The sequence below is a fragment of the Grampus griseus genome (assembly GCF_964374135.1).
Source record: "Grampus griseus genome assembly, chromosome: 9".
Classification (NCBI taxonomy): domain Eukaryota; kingdom Metazoa; phylum Chordata; class Mammalia; order Artiodactyla; family Delphinidae; genus Grampus; species Grampus griseus.
Genome location: NC_139003.1, coordinates 35,171,482 through 35,189,777, shown reverse-complemented (window position 1 = coordinate 35,189,777; position 18,296 = coordinate 35,171,482). Strand labels below are relative to the sequence as shown.

Below are 18,296 nucleotides of genomic sequence, written 5' to 3'. Positions count from 1 at the left end.
CCCCTGCTATATCAGTGCCTACCAGAGTACAGGCACATGGTAGTTGCTTAATAAATATTTGTTGAATGAATGATTGAGTTCTTCATGGACACTTTTGTACCTCTCTAGTAGGTTCTGTAACATAGCAACTGGAATGATACTTATAAAACACTTATTTTTATATCATCCCTCTGGTTATAAGGTCTCCTCATTTCCTTTAGGTCATTTAGGTCATAACGACCCCAAGTCTATTGGGGTTATATTTTGGAATTACGAATTTTAAAATAGACAGAATGGCTAGTATAAAGCCTGGATAACGTGAGAAGTTAACAAATGACACCACTGGAGCAAAACCAGATGCCATTTGCAGAATGAGCCTTATGGTCCTGGGGGAGGGAATTAGTTGGCTTTGTCCCCTGGGAGCTAAAGATATTTTGGAGAGCCATCCAGGACTAGGCCAGGGAATCTTTTGGGGAATCAGAGTGGCAGAAAAAGCAGTTGCAAGGAAGGAAACTACCATCCCTTCTGGTTTATAATGACTTTCTTTACTTTTAGCTCTTTTCCGGACTTTTTGCTCCCCCCAAAAACACATATCATAAAAAATAATAATAAATAGAATGCAGAAGTGACAAAGGGAAAAAGTTTAAGAAGACTAGAATATTATAAAAATCAGAAATTGAATTAAACATTTGAAAGCATTTAACGCATTTAAAATGGTAGCTATAAATGAGAACAATAGGGGAAAAAAAAAACTAGAACTACAATTCCAGAAAATAGGGGTGAGAGTTAATAGAATAAAAATGTGACACAAAAATTAGAAGCTGAAAGTTGGATAAGGAACTATAGTGTACAATAAGCAAAAATAACAGTAAAGTATATAAGATTAAAATTTTAAATAGGGTGATTTTGATTAAGAATGCACGTGGAAGAAGAGTGATTAGAGGCAATTGTGAGGAGCTTGGAGATGAGTCGTCTTCACAAGAGAATTACCTCTTACTAAAGCTTTGGACCTTTTGTCTCCCATCCTTCAAGGGCACTCATGCCTTCCCCATGTCTCAATCTAAGATTATCCTTTGGCGGATACCTGTGGAAGCTGGGACAGCGCCGACCCACCCCAGTTTTTTTACATGACACGTGCTCAGAGTCAGTTGCAGAAGCTTTAACAAGAACCTGCATCTATATAACTCTCTAAACCTGGCTGGTGAAAATAATTTTGCTATTTCAAGAGAAAATTTTTACTTTGGTCTACAAGTGATTCTACTTTGGGTCACCCTATATTCCCTTATTTATTGTTATAGAATTATAATAGTGAATGCATGTATGAATGTTCACAATATACATTATTTGCATTACTTTATTTGATCTTGATAGCTACCTCTGGGACAAGTACCTTCATTATTTCCCATTAATTACTTTAAACTTGTATTTTAGAGTTGGAGAATCTGAGGTCTTGATAAGATAGTTTAGTGTTTATTAGTCAAGCTGAGGTTAACACCTGGATCTTTTGATTCCCTGTATAGTTGTGTTTCTACCATAGCCTTTTACTGTATTTCCACTTACTGTTTCTTGGGTTCACAGTGGTTTAATGTTTTGTAACATTTATGAATAAGAATGGCAAAAAAGAATGTGAAGTTTTAATAGAAACTGTGTTCTCATTCTAGATTATGAATGAATTAATAGAGAATTTATGCCACTCATACTGTCCTTATGCATAATTTCTTACTCTCTGTGAAATTTGTCATCATTAAAGCATGATTTTCAAAATGGGAAAAATTAATGGTTTTCAAAATGACTGAAGATAGAAAAAAGTATGTGATGAAGCTAAGAATAGACAGGTATAGTAAATGACTGGTTATATATCAGCCTAGAATTTTTTTGACTACTTCTTTCTTTACATAGGCAGAATCAAGCTTTGAAAAGATCTTGACAGACACAAAAGTTAACAGATTTTTCACTACCCCGTGAGTACAGTTACAGAGGTTTGCACAGCATGCTAAAGATAGACAGAGAAGGGACACCTACCACAGAATGGGTATATGGGGAGAGGAGAGGCTTCCCAGAAGAAAACCCTGAATTGTTACAGGCAGGCTGATTCATGTACCAGTGCTGGAAATGAAGGTTTTTCTGGCTCTTTCAAGCAATGATTGTCAAAGTGGTTGGCCACCTCCTAATTGGGGAGGACAGTCCATTTTAGAATTAAATTAATCTCAAATGCAAATCCATTCTTTCATTTTCACGAGTGAAAAAAATTTGCACAGGTTTGCACAGGTTTTTGCTTCCATGAACAACTAAGGACTACTTACTAGTAAACCTAAGTTGGATATGAAAGTTTACTGAAATAGAGCATTGCCAAAATAAAACTCATTACTAGAGTCTACTGAAGATACTAGTAATTTATCAGAAGTGGAAGTGCGATGAAATACTTGGTAAGTTGTAGAACTCCAGCTGCTCACGCCCAAGAAACAGGTGGCTGGAATTACCAGTGTTGTTTCACAGAATGTTTTGTTATCAGTGTATCAGGTGGGCTGTCTTAAATAGGTCATGGTGTTTAAATGCTGCTGATTTGCTTGTGAATTATAAATGATTAATGTAGATTCATCATCATATTTTTCTCAGGATTGTATCCTTTACTTAATGTGTTAATTTGTATTTGTACCAATAGTAGTTTTTGGCTCTTGCATGTCTTACAGGTGGTAAATCATGAGTGAAAAATTAACCATGAATCATTTTCATTAGAGCTTCTCAAATATTGGCATGAGTAGGAGTCACCCAGAGAGCTTGTTACAAAAGAGATTCCTGGGCCCCACACCCAGAAATTCTAATTCAGTAGCCTGTGTGGAGCCTGATAATTAACATTTCTAACAAGCTCCCAGGTGATTCTGATGCTGCTGATTTTTCAGCCATACTTTGAATAAAACCGATCTGTATCACCCTTGCTCAAGCAGATGAACAGACAACCCATGAAAACATTCCAGGGTAATGGCATCTCCTATCATTTAGTCCTTTTCTACTGGAAGATAAGCATTGGTAAGATGGGATGAGTAGGTGGGTGGGTAGCAGAGTCTCAGAGTATTTTGGGCAATTTCAGTAACTCACCAAAAAAAAAAAAAAAGAAAAAGAAAAACATTGAGAGTCTCTGTGAACAAATTAAAGTTGATCAAATGTGGCTCAAACATCACATGCTAGAAAAACAGAGGAGATAAATCAGCGTGACTCAGGCATCACCTGCTAGGAGAACAGAGGGGATCAGTGTGGCTAGAGAAATTTACCAGATTATCTAGGGTTTTGTATACCATACTCACTAATTTACATTTATCCTAAGAACAGTAGTAAACCATCAAGGCATTTGGAACTGGGGGATGGCATGATCAAAGTTATAAAAACAAGAGTGTGGCAAGAAGGGAAGCAGAGACAACAGTTTTGAAGCTGCAACAATAATCTGGGTGAAAAGCAATGAAGGACCTGAACTAAATAATAAGCAATGATGAGAATGATAAACAGATGTGAGAGATACTAAGGCGGTGGTAATAATGATTATAATAGCAGCTAACATTTACTGTGCACTCACTATGGGCTGTGGGCTGTGGGCTGATGACTCTACCAAGCACACTGTGTAATGAATGTAGTCCTTACAGCAGCCTCATGAGGAAAATGTTATTTTTAATTCCATTTTACAAATGAGGAAACTGAGTCACAGAGAGGCTCAGTTACTTGTTAAGGCCACAACTGGTTAGGGCAGAGCAATAATTTAGACTCTAGCAGTTTGGCTTAGAGCCCGAACTCTTAAACTGCGTGGTAGATTTGTGGAATTGGGTGATAGATATGAGGTGAAGGAGGCAGTCTAGACATTGATATAGGAAAATTAGGAGGAGAAGTGTGTTAGGGGTGTGATGAAGTAGAGAAGTGAAGGGCAAGGGAGAGGATAAATTCAGTTTTGGACATTTTGAGTTTGAGAAATCTGTAGGAAATCCAAGAGAAGAGATCTACTGGTCAGTGAATATATGGATCTTGATGGTAAAAATCTAATGCAAACTCTTAAGAACTTGGTGGCTAGATTAGATGCAGGGGGTGTGTGATAAACCGTGTGTGTAGTACTGTATTCAGTTTTGAAAGTCACTTTAATTGAAACTGAAGTTTATCTGGAGGTAAACATGGTTTCAAAGGATTGGGAAACAATGTAAGAAGACTGGGATGAAGAACTGGGCTGTTTAGTACAGAGTTAAGGAGGCTTGGGGAGGTTTGATAGTGCACAATATTCTTTTTTGTTTGTTTTTTGTTTTTGCGGTACGCGGGCCTCTCACTGTTGTGGCCTCTCCCATTGCGGAGCACAGGCTCCGGACGCGCAGGCCCAGCGGCCATGGCTCACGGGCCCAGCCGCTTCGCAGCATGTGGGATCTTCCCGGACCGGGACATGAACCCGTGTCCCCTGCATCGGCAGGCGGACTCTCAACCACTGCGCCACCAGGGAAGCCCAGTGCACAATATTTTAAAGAATAGTTATGTAGAACAGGGAATTTATGTAGCCTTAGTAGTGAGAATAGGACCAAATAGATGAAAGTTATTCAGTTATAGATATGGTGAGAATAAAAACATGTCTGAAACGGGGAAGGATTGCCTTGTGAGGTAGTGCCTATGTAAGGAAATATTGAAATACCAACTGGAGTGCCACACAGTAGGGGTATTGTAGAGGTAATTCCTGTTCTGCACGGATTGTTGAGTCCATCAGAACTTAACAGCATTGTAATAAAATGTTTTGGGTTGTTTTATAATTTGATTATAGATTACTAATAGGTCTATTCTGAGTTTTTCTTCACAAAACTTGAAAGCAAAGTAAATCATTATTTTTCTTGGCATAAAGCACATTAAACCATTACCATCTAAGATGATAGTTGCTGGAAATGTGTAAGGATTTTCCCTAAATATTAATCCACTTCTCATTACTGCTTCAGTTCTTTTAGCAGAATGCAGTTGTTTGGTTGCAGAAATTGTTTACCATATCAGTGATTCCAAGGAAAGGTAGTGGAGTTTTTAATTCCACTTAGAGCAAAATGTCAAAATAAAGTGTAGTTTCTCATTACTGGATTTACAATCTTTGTAGCTCCTTTTTTTTCTTGGCAACTGGGAGTTTTGTTACCGGCAATGGAATACAACCTTCATGTTGTACTGTATAGGATAGATACTGTAAAATTCTGGCCTTGCTTTTCCATTGATCTGGATTGCCGTATGGGAATCCTATTCAGCTGATCTTTATTTCCTGAGTCAGAAATTCTGTTTTACCCATCTTTGGGGCTTTCAGCAGCTATTCTCAGTGGGCCTTCAGGTATTGCACATGAAAGAGAAGGTTCAAAGGCATAGAAAGAAGGTTCAGGGCTGAAATGTTTACACTGCATTTTAAAAAATTTTGCAAACATTTCCTAAGCTGATGGATCAGCCTGAAAGCTTAGTAGATCTAAGGCTTTTTATATGCTATAGGATAGGTAGCATTTGAATATACACAATTTTTAACGAGTGGTAAAGTACTCATCAGTTATCAGTTTGATACAGAAATGACTCATTTGTATGTTTCCAGAAAGTGTAATTAACAATATTGTAACTAATGTTTTAGGTTTCTTGATTTTTTTTCCACAAGTTTGTTTGCCTGTTCTTACTCGGATTTATTTTGAAGCTGACAATTAGTATTGAACTGAGGTAAAGTACAGTTTACAGTCAAAATAAGAAATTAATAAATCACTAGAAATTTTAAAATAAACAGATATTTTTGAGGTTTTGCCACTTCTTGTGTGGTCAGCTACATATATTGCATAGCAATAGAAGTGTTGATTTTTAAAAAATTAATGAAAGTACCAATACGGAAAAGCCAACTGTTATAAGTTTATCACTTATTTAGTAAAATATATTTTAATTATAAAGATCTTTTATCATCATAGATTGATTTTTTTATAGCATGATATTTGCTAATGTGTCAGTAGCTTGTTTGAACATAATCTGGTTCTCTGTGTCTAGCTACATATTACACATTTATAAATGTTAGATGGACAACTTTACTACTTCTCTCAGCTTTGTGTACAAACAGAATATTCAGTGTGGAATATAAAAGTTTGATAAAGGTCTTGTGTTTATTCTGAAGTACATAAATGTTTGTAGAATGTTTTTAAAAGCCTTGTAAAGTAAGTATGAGTTTTCTACCATATACAGCATTTTCTTATTAAACAGATTTTTGACATTATGTTAAGCTATAACAGAATCCATGCTTCTGGGAAGTTTACATACATTAAAAGACTTTTTGACAAGATGAAATTAGTCTTCTGTATGAAATTATGGGAGAATTTACAAAATGAGCATACATTCTTAGGAGCTGATTTATCAAAATATTTTTGACTTGATTTTCCTTTTATGGACTTCTCTTCCATTTTTATCCCATCTTGTGTGTGTGTGTGTGTGTGTGTGTGTGTGTGTGTGTGTTAGCCTAGAAAATTTGCATAATGGAGGCATACCTTCCAACCACAGTCAAAGTGGTTATTTGGAGACATATTGTTTGGCCCTGGGGAGTAGGTAGGTTTGTAAGGAAAAGAATACTGGGTATTGTGTAACACCGTCTATCCTCCCTCACTCCTAACTACAAACAATTGTGCAATTCTAATAAACCTAGGGTCATTCTCATGTTAAATGCTATCCACGCCTGGATTTGAAAAGTGATAATATAATAATAACTAACCTATTGAAAGCAATTGACTTTTATTCTAATCATGAAGATCAAATCATGATGATTTTGTTAAAATCATTCTATAATTTAGTTTTAAAATTTAAATTATTTTTTAGGGTGGATTCCCAAGGTTCCTGGAATTTCTTGTAATATCTGGAGATTGATTTATTTGGTTGTAATAGTGTGTTGCCATTTCTAAGTTCCCAGAGGACTCTGTTTTTATCTATATTATAACGTGACACAATCTGTTGTTATAGATCTGCTTTCCAGTAGACTTTGAGATTTTGTGGTCAGGGACTACGTTTCATCTTTCTTTGTCCAAGGCCGAGTGGTAGTATATTAAGAGGCAGTGAGGTAAGAGTATGGCTGTCCTGTTAAAGACAGCTTCAAAATAGGGTATGTTTTCTTCTTCCTCGTTGTCGTCTCCTCTTCTTCTCTTCCTTCTTCCTCCTCCTCTACTCTTCCTTCTCTGTCTTCTCCTACATCATCATCATCACCATCACGATCACCATTATCATTGTCATCTTTATCTTATAGAGCATATGCAAGAAGCTATGATAATTGCTGGAATTCATGATTACTTTAATTCTTACCCCAACTCTATGAGGCATATATATTATGAATGAGGAAACAAGGATATAAACATTAAGATATCTCTCCTAGTGATACCCAACTAATAAGTAGTGAAGTCAGAACTCAGACCCAGGTCTGTTCTCTAGGTCTGTGCTCATAACCACTACTGACTTCAAGGAATCATAGACTCAGCCTTTGCCAATTTGTGGATTTCTGTCACTAAGTATGCATAATCTAGTATTTAAATGTTTTAAAACCATCTTTCACATGGCCTTATATCTTACACTAAATAAAAGTTAGAATAAGTGAGTGATGAATGAATAAATGGCTCTCATATTTGCATTTTATTATATAACCTATTATATAGTCAAAGATCTTTTAATTCATTCAGTATTAAAATGTAAGAAATGAATGTTTTCTCCTAGCCAGTATGCAGAATCAATAGTAAGTTAATGACTATAAAGTATTCTTGCATCTTAAGTAACTGCATACTTAAGTGTGAATCTTCTCTTTTGGACTTGGATTGTAGCTCATGCATATTATGTTAATCTAAAATATGAACCCATAGTGGCAGCAAAGGAACCTGGACTTCTAGGCCTAGAAGTTTCCAGGAGAGATAATAATAATGATGACTGTGGAGAATTCAGAGACCTTGAAAGTCCTTTGAGAAGCCTGATTCTCCAGAAATCTTTTCTGTGTTATCTAATGTTGCTGTAGACTATAAAACCTCACCATAGCTTGGGTCCCTGGTGTTCAGTGAATCGGAATTCCTGCCCTTCCTCCCCACTAGACAGTCCCCCTACACAAAGAAAGCCTAACCACTGTTTAATTTTAGAGCAGGTTGTCCAGCTAAGGGATTCCCTCTCGTGGTCTTAGGTTGATAACATGCCAGTTTGGGCACATGCCCATCACATGTTTATTTCACAAAACACTCATTTATATGTACTATGAAAATTGTGCATATCAAGAAAAAGATACTTGGTGTTAGTGAATAATGTTACCTTTCTTTAGTGAGATTAATAAGAAGAAGTAACAATTCGTTTGAACTTCATATGGATTTCTCTAAAAAAACCTCTGAATGCAAGGAAGGTACTGTGCTAGGTCTTTGGAAATTTAAAGTTGAAGAGTACCTAGTATTGCTCTCAAGGAGCTTAAAATATAGTGGGAGATATATGTGTGCGTGTGTGTGTGTGTGTGTGTGTGTGTGTGTGTGTGTATCTATGTAAGTATAATGCAGAACAAACTATGGGAATGTTCTATTCTAATACGAACTTCAGGAAAAAAATATGGAGGAGATGACACTTGACCTGAGTTTTGAATAATGCAAAACTAGATGCTTAATAGGTTTGTTTATGTAAATATTCAAGCATATAATAGCACACATTCTCAGTATGAATATATGTTGATATATTTGTGCTCCGTACAGATGTGTGTATGTGTGTGTGCAAATGCATAGTCATGGTGAGATTAGCAGGTACTCCTCTTAAATACTTTTTTTTCATGAAATGTGACTCTATTGAAGGATATATAAAATCTGTCTCCCTTAGTTGATGTTATTGGAATATTATTTTGACTTAGATCTTGAGTTTAGCAACTAAAACTCTTGGGAGTCGTTATTAAATAGTATAGTAACCTGTACAGTTCTTATAGCGACATATGGCTATGTGCTAAGGTGAAATAACTGATAGATTTTAAGAATAACCTGGTCATGAAGGGACATACATAATTTTGTTGGGAAAGCTCCTAAGTCCAGCACTTTGGCAGCTCTGTAGTATTCAGACAATAATTGTGTTAACTTAGATTAGCCTGGATAAGTAGGAAGCTACATGGAGGAAGACATTATAAATCGTGTATTCCTACCCATGTCATCTTGAAATGATTAAACCAAAGTAATTCTTTGGTTTACCCTTAACGTAGGTCTTTTAGATGCTTCTAGTTCCCTCTTCCCAAATCTCTTTACTTTTTTGTTTATACCTATATGAGTTATCTATTGTTTCATAACAAATTACCAAAAATCAGTAGCTTAGGAGAACACATTTATCATCTCATGGTTTCTTTGAGTCAGGAATCTGGGTGTGGCTTAGCTGGGTACTCTGCTTTAGTGACCCTCACAAGCTGCGGTCACAGTGCCAATCACAGCTGAAGTCTCATCTGAAGGTTCAACTGGGAAAGGATCCAATTCTAATCCATGTGGTTTGCCAAGATCCAGTTCCTCATGGTTGTTGGACCGAGGGCCTCAGGTCCTTGCTGGCCTTTGACTGGAGACAGCCCTCAGTTTCTTGCCATGTAGGTCTCTGCATATGAAAGTCTGCTTTATCAGAGTCAACAAGGGAGAGGGTCAATAGAGTCTACAAGCAAGATGGGAGTTACAGTCTTATGTAACACAATCATGGAAGTGTTATCCCATCACTTTTGGTGTACCTGCTTGGTTAAAAGTAAGTCGCCGGTCTTTCCCACACTCAAGGGGAAGGGATTAAGTATGCCTTATAGGCATAAATACCAGGCAGTGGAGATCACTGTGGGCCACCTTAGAGTCTGTCTGCTACAATGCCTAAAATTTATTTTGGGTGGGATAGACCTTTTCTATAATGATATATATAAGATGTAGAATTCAGAAGGGTGAAACTCATCAATAGTTAATTTCACTTGTCAGTGAATAATTGCAAATGATGTCAGAGTTTTCCCTTTTTTTTTTTTTTTTTCTGTATGCAGTCCTCTCACTGTTGTGGCCTCTCCCATTGCGGAGCACAGGCTCCGGACACACAGGCCCAATGGCCATGGCTCACGGGCCCAGCCGCTCCACGGCATGTGGGATCTTCCTAGACCGGGGCACGAACCCGTGTCCCCTGCATCGGCAGGCGGACTCTCAACCACTGTGCCACCAGGGAAGCCCAGGGTTTTCCCTTTTTTAATGTCCAGAGAATATAAAGAGACTAAGAAGGCATTGGATTGATGAGTTAGAAAGAAATGATTGCATTAAGCTAGAACATTCAAAGAAAAGAAGGACAGATTTTTTTTCAGTTTATGAATTTTATCTTTATCTAAAACATTTATTGCTTTCTTCAGCTACATAGAGATAAGTGGAGGCTGTACTCAGAGATGTTCTAGCCTGTGACTACTTATAATTATAACTTTATTGTTATTAGAAAACAATTTGAAATCATGACTTCTCCTACCATTCCTTTCCCTCTTCCCTTTTCCAGAGTACTCCTTATTTGACGTATCACAGTAGCTGCATGTGTTTGTAGTCAGTTCTAGAAAATAAAAATAAATAAAATAAATAGGGAAATAAAATGAACATATTCCTTGTTAAATATTTTATGAGTAACAAAATAGTAATGATATAAAACTTATAGCTGGTTTTGAAAATTGACAGGTGCATGACATAGTTATTTGCATATGTTGAAATATTAGGGACAGGCCACTGGGTTAATGATTACATTGGATTGAATGATGATCAGAGAATTGTATGTGGTAAATTCTCTTGTGCTTTGTTTGCTTCTTAATACCTTTAAAATTTTAAGAATATTCCAATGATCATTGCTGTTTCACGATCAGAGTTAGTAAAAGACCTCAGTTTTAATGTGCGGCCAAACCTAGGGGATTTTCTCCAACTCCTAATCAATGCATTTCTCCTGCTTTAGTTAACAAGATCATCTGTGGTTGATCATGGCCCAGTATTACCCTGAAATGAAAGAAATATAGTCATCAAAAGCAGGGAATTCAACTTCAGGTCACTACCTCTTATCCAAATATAAACTACTAAAACTCTTGTAAACTACTAAACTCTTGTAAGGGTCCTTTCTCCCCCTAAAATGACTCATTTCTTGTTTAAGAAGCAGATTCTTAGCCTTGGCCTTTCTTATTACATTTTCAGTATAGATATTCTATTATTAATGTATTTTTAAAACTTAATTTCTATTTAGTTCTGAAAGTTTCTTTTTACCCTCAAACTACTCATAGTCTGGGATCCAAACACTCAAAAAATTGAATTTTAAAAAATTTATTGATAAAATATATTTAGTATATTATCTGTATTGTCCTGAACATGCCCATTTTAGTGTTATTTGACCTAGATTTAAAAAGCCCAGGAACTCAAAGACTGTCACTATGTAAATATCTTTGTGTAGAACTTCATGCCATTAGGCATTCAATAAATGCTTTCTGATGATGGTAACCCAGTTAAAAGTCTTCTGAGGAAATCCAGAATTTTTAAACAACCAAATACAGAGTCATAATAATGTAAAGATTCTCCAGTATTCTGAAATGACTTCTTTCTTCATAGCTACTTAGCCTATGTCCCTTTTCATCCTCTCCATGTCTTATTAAGACATTAAAACAAACAAAATAAAGCACTCTTTGTGCTTCTTTTATCTGAAATACCATAGATCTCTGGCTGCCAGAACCTTTTCCTTTTGACTTGGTTATGTTGGAGATATCACATCTTCCACTCTCATTTGTCCTATCCATTCAGGAATGTGGGGAGGAAGTTGAGTACTCGGTTAGAGTTATGAAGCAAGAAGGTACCTTAGGAATTACACTGTCTAGCATTCTTAACTGAGCCTAGATATTTAGTGGAAAACCCCTGACTAAAATCCAAATGTTTGAACTGCAAGCTCTATATTTTTTTGTTAGTAAACCAGGATAATATTATTATCTTGTATGTGTTGCTTGTAGTTTAGTGAGACCTGGTGACACAATTGATACTAACTTGTTCATGCATCTTTGCCATAATGACACACATTGATTATTGGCTATTGAGTGATATTGTAGATATTTAGTACGTTAGCCACTGGACAATTTTGAGTCAATGCCGGGTGGCAGGTCTTATTTTGACTGGCAAGTAACTTGAAACTAAAAAAATGTGGTTTTAGAGAATTATAATAAAATTGCACTTTTACTACTCTTATGTGTGTTTTGGGGATATTTCAAGTAAGTATCCTTTAATTTGATGTTTGATTACTGCAAGTCATGTGATCTTACCTTTTTTGTGAAAACTTGGAAGCCTATGCCAGTTCATTTCACTTTTACTACTGATTAGCACTAGAGTGTAGGCTGAACTTCATAATTTAACCCTAACTGTATTTTGCTTTGTGTTGTTCTGTAATTGCTTTCTATATCTTTATTTTTTCTCTCATTAACTAGAATTGTAGTTTTGCCAAGACAGGAACTGTCTTATTGTTCTCTTGTATTGTATGTAGTAATTACCTTACTTTTGGGCACATATTAGGCATTTAATTAAAAAAATTAAAATTATTTTTAAGTCTTAAAGTATATTCTTTGAATGTCATTAAAATGTAGTAAAAAGAAACCTAAATACTTCTCTTGAGGGAAAAAGAAAAACTTTGTTCAAACTTTTAGCAAAAAAATCTATCTCTAGAACACATCAGAAAGATTTGCTATTAAAAATTCCACACAATTAAGCATGTCATTAATTGGATTCCATGAACGTATTTTTTTGTATACATGCCTATAATGTTATTTTTCCTCAGTATTTTTGTAGATTTCTTTTTTTTTTGGTGAGGAAGCAATTAAGAAAAAGAAAATTTCTAGGCAAACCATTCCTCGTATTTTATCACCACAAATGAAACAAATGCCCTGTTAAATGTTAATAATTGCATACTATTGATATGAAAAAGTAACTTAGAATATTTAAATTTCTGCCATTCTGGGATTTTTATTTTAACATATTTTGTGTGTTAATTTTTAGTGTGTGAAGTAGGCATTTTGGTAAATCACATGCTATAGAAGTAAAAATACAAAAATATTTTTATAAATCATGTACTGCAGAAAAAAGTACAAAGACATCAGAGTAGGTATTTTAGAAAATTGGGAATTTATTATTTTTTTCTGGGAAAAAATTTAAACTGCCATTGAATTTCATTTTCCTTTAATTTTTTAAAAGGAAATGTTGGCTTTGTTATGCTAGATCATTATAAGCTTTATTTCTACTACATTTTATCATAATGCACACTGAGTATAAATAAAACTCTGGTATGCTAAACCTAATAGCAATTAAACTGGAAGTGTTTGTATTTCATCACTGTGAACTTCGCAGAAATGTTTCCATGACAACCTCCATGCTAGTTAAGACAACCAGAGGTGATCAACAGTTTACGTATTTTTTTTCTCTTGTAAGAATGGAATTTGTGTTGACAGTTTTGGCCTTTAATGGCACTTTTGTTCTGTGTGAAAGTATTTGTTTATCAGATCATATGTTGTTAACTGTCAGACTGAGGTAGAGTTACTGCTTTTGATAAAAGGCTGCATTAGAATTTCTGGTCTGTGAAGCTCTTATACTCTAATTATCCCCATCAGTATAGAAGAGTCCATTTGCTTCAGTACGCTACAAATTACACTTTATTAAGACCAAGTATTATGCTGAGTAAAATTGGGAGGATCTTGATTTTGTTTGACCATATAAAAACTGAAATTCCTTTTAAGTTTACTTCTTAACGAATGCCACCTTCACCCCCGAAAAATCCCATGCACATGCATACACACACACACACACACACACACACACACACACACACGTACGTTTCAAAAAACAACATTTAAGTGACCTCTTTGGAAAGGTTATTGGGGCAGTTTTAGGGATTTTCCTTAAATCACTCACTCCCCTAGAATATTGTAACTACATCAGTAGAGTCTGCTACCAAAGATGTGCAAAAAGAGGAAAGGTAATTTTGCAGTTTCAAACAGGAATTGCCAAGCTGATCGGGGAACTAAGGACTTCCCCCTGTTTACTCTTAAAATAGAGGCACATTAAAAACTTTTCCTACTTTTAGATTCTCGAAATAAGCATCTGTGTATATGTTCTTATAAAGAGGACTGGAGTTGTGAAGTTTCTCCAGAGCTGTGTGAGCTCCACAAGAGAGGAAAGATATTCACTCAGGGATGGTGTACTTGTCCTCTTCTGTAACTGTCCTCGTGATCACTTGTCAGCATTGTCTAATACCTGAAGGCGGCAAGGCATATTAAATATATGATTTATATGTGGAAAAAACCTCATTACTTTCTAAAGTAAATACTTTCTAAAATAAAGCTTGACAATTTTCTCGGATAGTATGACTATGTAGATGTTAGGCTTTATCACATGTCTTCTCAGAAAAGGAAATAGTTTAGTTTTCATCAACTTTGTTAAAGTAATATTAAATCATAACTTTCTGTGACCAAAAATTATCCTTGCTTTCTTTAAAATTACCTATTTAAATGTATTAACATCAATGAAGATATTTCTATAAAGTAATATATGGTTTTATCTTAGTTTAAAGAACATAATTCTGATTTTCCAATTTTTTTTCCTTCAGTCTTTGTCTTGACATCATCGTCCATTCTGTCTTAGAAGCCAGAAGCTTGGAAATGACCTTGAAACCTACTTCTTTCATTCAATCATTCATTCACTTGTTTCTTCTCATGCACTCTAGGCACTGAGGTAGAGCACAAAATAAACACAAAAATCCCTTCTCTCATGTAGGCTGTTGTCTCATGAGGAGAAGTCAACGATAAAATAAATCAGTAAAAGGTAAAGAATATGAGATGATGGTGAGTGCCGTGGAGAAAAATAAAACAAAAGAAGAGATGGAATGGGGTTTGCAATTTTAAATGGGATGGTCAAGGAAGTCTTCATTGAAAAGTTGACATTTATGCAAAGATCTGAAAGAGGTGAAAGCAAGAGCTATGTTGGTACCTGAAAGGAAAGCATGCTAAAGCAGAGGGAAAGCAAACGTAACGGTCTTGAAGTTTGAGAAACGGCGAGCGGGCAGTGCAGCTCCTGCAGAATAAGCAATGGCAGAGATAGTAGAAGCTAGAATTGGGGATTAAGGGATAGAGAATGTAGGGCCTTGTGGGCTACTCTAGACCACTGAATAGACGAGCAGCACAATATTATTTACCTCTTGACAAAATCACTCTGGCTGCTGTGTTGAAAATAACCTGTAGAGAGGTAGGGATGAAGACAAGGAAGGGAGCAAAGATGAAACCAGTTAGGAATTTATTGCAGGAATCCAAACAAGAGATGGTAGTAGCTTGAACAAGAGTGAAATCATAGTGTAGGTGAGGAAAGGGATCAAATTCTGGATGTATGTTGAAGATTTAGCCAACAAGATTCCCTGACAGATTGAACATGGTGTTTGAGGCAAAGAGAGCCTCAAACGTTAAAGTTGACCCAAGGTTTCTGCCTGAAAACTGACAGGATGATATTTCCTTTTTCTGAGTTGGGGAAGACCATAGAGGGAATGGGTTTTGTGGAGGAACATTAAAAATTCAATTTCGGACGTGTTTGAGAGCTCTATTAGATATCCGATTGTAGATAGTAAATAGACGATTGGATATAGGAACCTGGAGTTTGGAGCAGAGATGTGAGCTGTAGGGAAACAATTGTAAGTTAGTACGTAGATGTTATTTGAAACCATGTGAAGCTAGGAAAGATAACCAAAAGAGGGCTCCTCGAGAGAAACAGGCCAATGTGTTCTCTTACCCAAGCTCTGGCAGGGCGAGTACCTCAGTGTGGCCAGAACAGTCCCAGTTTATGCCTGGCCCCAGCGTAACTAAGAGTGCCCCCTTCTCCCTCTACAGAGAACCTCTTTGGACAATAAATTACATGATCACACAGTGAATATCTTTTGTCTCTACTCTTCTTCATATTCACTGCCTTTCCTCTAGTTCATTAATCCAATGGCCTCTCACCAGATTTCTTACCTTCTCTCTATCTCCACCTTTTCCACCAACCTTTACTCTGTTTCCAGAATAATCACTCCACACATAAACCTAATAATGCCATTCCCCTTGCTAGGCTTTTTTTATGGCTTCTAATGTCTGAGGAGCAAAATAGATTCTATAATATGAAATTTCAAAATTCTTTGTTATCTTATTCTTGCCTCTCTGTCCAGCCCTTCCTTTTGCCATTTCCTCCTTATCTAGCCCCTTAGAAATGAGGAATTTTTTACTGCTATTTGGGAGCTGCCACTCAGGTGCTAAGCCCCCCGAGGCTGCTTTCCTGTAGTATGGAGCTGTGTGGGGCTGGGGGACTGCACTGCTTACTACTGCCCCTCCCAAAGCATCTTCTCTGCCTAGTGGGAATTGGGGGCGAGTGAATAGGCACCTCCACCCAGCTGCTTCCATGTGCTTGGTGTAGGTTTTCTGCAGCACAGAGCTGTGGAAATGAGATTGCCAAAAGTCGCCAATGTCTAACCCCACCTAGAAGCTGGGGGAGATGGATACTGTTACTGGCTGCCAGCTCATCCAGGATGGGAGCCGTCCCTGGCTGGAACTCCACGACTCTCCAGTGTTCTTACTGAGTTCTGGTAGATTTGGTTGTTATACATCTTTTTATTCTTCTCCAGAGACTTTTAATCATTGTCTTTGTTCATTTTGATCAGCTTAATAGATATCTCTCCTAGTATATATATATAAACTTAACATGTCATAAATATTTTCTGAGATCAAATAAACTCTGAGTATCATTTATGACCATCGTATCGTCAGTAGAGCATATATAACATACCATAAATACCAGTAAATATATACCACAGTTACCAGATTCTCTCCATAATGTTAGATTACTTTCGGTTCTTCACTGTTGTTAATAAAGCTATTATTAACAGTTTTTGTGCATATATTTTTGTCCAGGTTTTGAGTATTTCATTAGTGTGTATTTCTAGAGGTAGAATTATGGAGCAGAACATGGGGAACATTGCCAGATTTCTTCCCAGATGAGTTATTTCTAATCCCTCTAGAAATAGATACATCTTTTATTGATTTTCACTGAATCAGATACTATTGTTTTTAACCTTGCTGCTAATTTGATGACCAACTGGAAATTTAACTTATGATAAAATGATTTTAATCTTGTGCTCTTGATCTTCAGCTAAATTTTTTAATTTAGCACTAAAGCCTGTTTTGTAGGAAAAGGCAAAATTAAAAAAAAAAGAAAATAGGCAAGGAAAATCCGAGTGGAACCAGAATAACAAACCAAAGGTGCTGTTTTCATTGCTGTTGGCTATGCAAGGCGTGCTATAGATTTTTTTCTTAGTTTTGATGAACAGTATAGGTTTTAGAACATATATTCACTTCCTGTTCAGCTTCTTTCACACTTTCACTTTCTAAAAGTAAAGTCTCAGAGGGAGAAATAAACTTTTACTTGCTTATATGAAAAATATGTAAAAGAAATTTAAAGATGATCTAATAATATATAGCTTGTTGGTAAATGTAAATCGAGAATAGCTTTGAAATTTAAAATATATATAGCAGTAGATTCAGTGGCCCACGTAGTGTTACGTATTAGATCAAAGAGAAATCTGTGATGTTTTAAATTTCTCTTTGATTTTGAAAAAGTTGATTATCTGCAAAGTCTACATTATTTCATCTACAAAATGCTGGCAGTGCCCGTAGATTTGATGTGCCATTCCCCACATAATAATTCCTTTCTAAGTCTCTGCTCAAATTACTGATAATTAGAGAAAGATATGCTTCATATGTATTTAAGACATTTTATAGGTAATCATGACTTTCTTTCAACACTACGTGAATGTCTTCCATGTACCTAATATTCCCCCTTCGTTTTCAATATAAAACCAAACAAAGATATACCTGTCAGTGACATACACCATTCAGGAGTGGTAGAAGAAACTGGAACAGCAAGGTTTAGCTAGAGTCTGGCCCTTGACATTCTCTCCTTGCTGCTAGAGATTAAGGTTTCTGCAACTGTGTACCTTTTTATTTTAAAATTTTTATTTTATATTGGAGTATAGTTGATTAACAATGTATTAATTTCAGGTACACAGCAAAGTGACTCAGTTATACATATACATATATTTACTCTTTTCCAAATTCTTTTCCCATTTAGGTTATTACAGAATATTGAGTAGAGTTCCCTGAGCTATACAGTAGATCCTTGTTGGTTATCTATTTTAAATATAGTAGTGTGTATATGTCATTCTGCAACTGTGGACCTTAATCCATGTATTACACTGCAACTTTCATGATACTTCCATCTGTCCTCCACTCTCAGTATCCTAGAACAGTTAATTTTATCTTG

General features: G+C 36.0%; 1 protein-coding gene across 2 annotated transcripts in view; it reads left to right on the top strand.

The window, feature by feature from the left end:
* The window catches only part of FOXP2 (forkhead box P2), a 528,540-nt gene that overhangs the window by 28,423 nt on the left and 481,821 nt on the right, over positions 1–18,296 (top strand). The gene's annotated exons all lie outside the window — the stretch shown is intronic.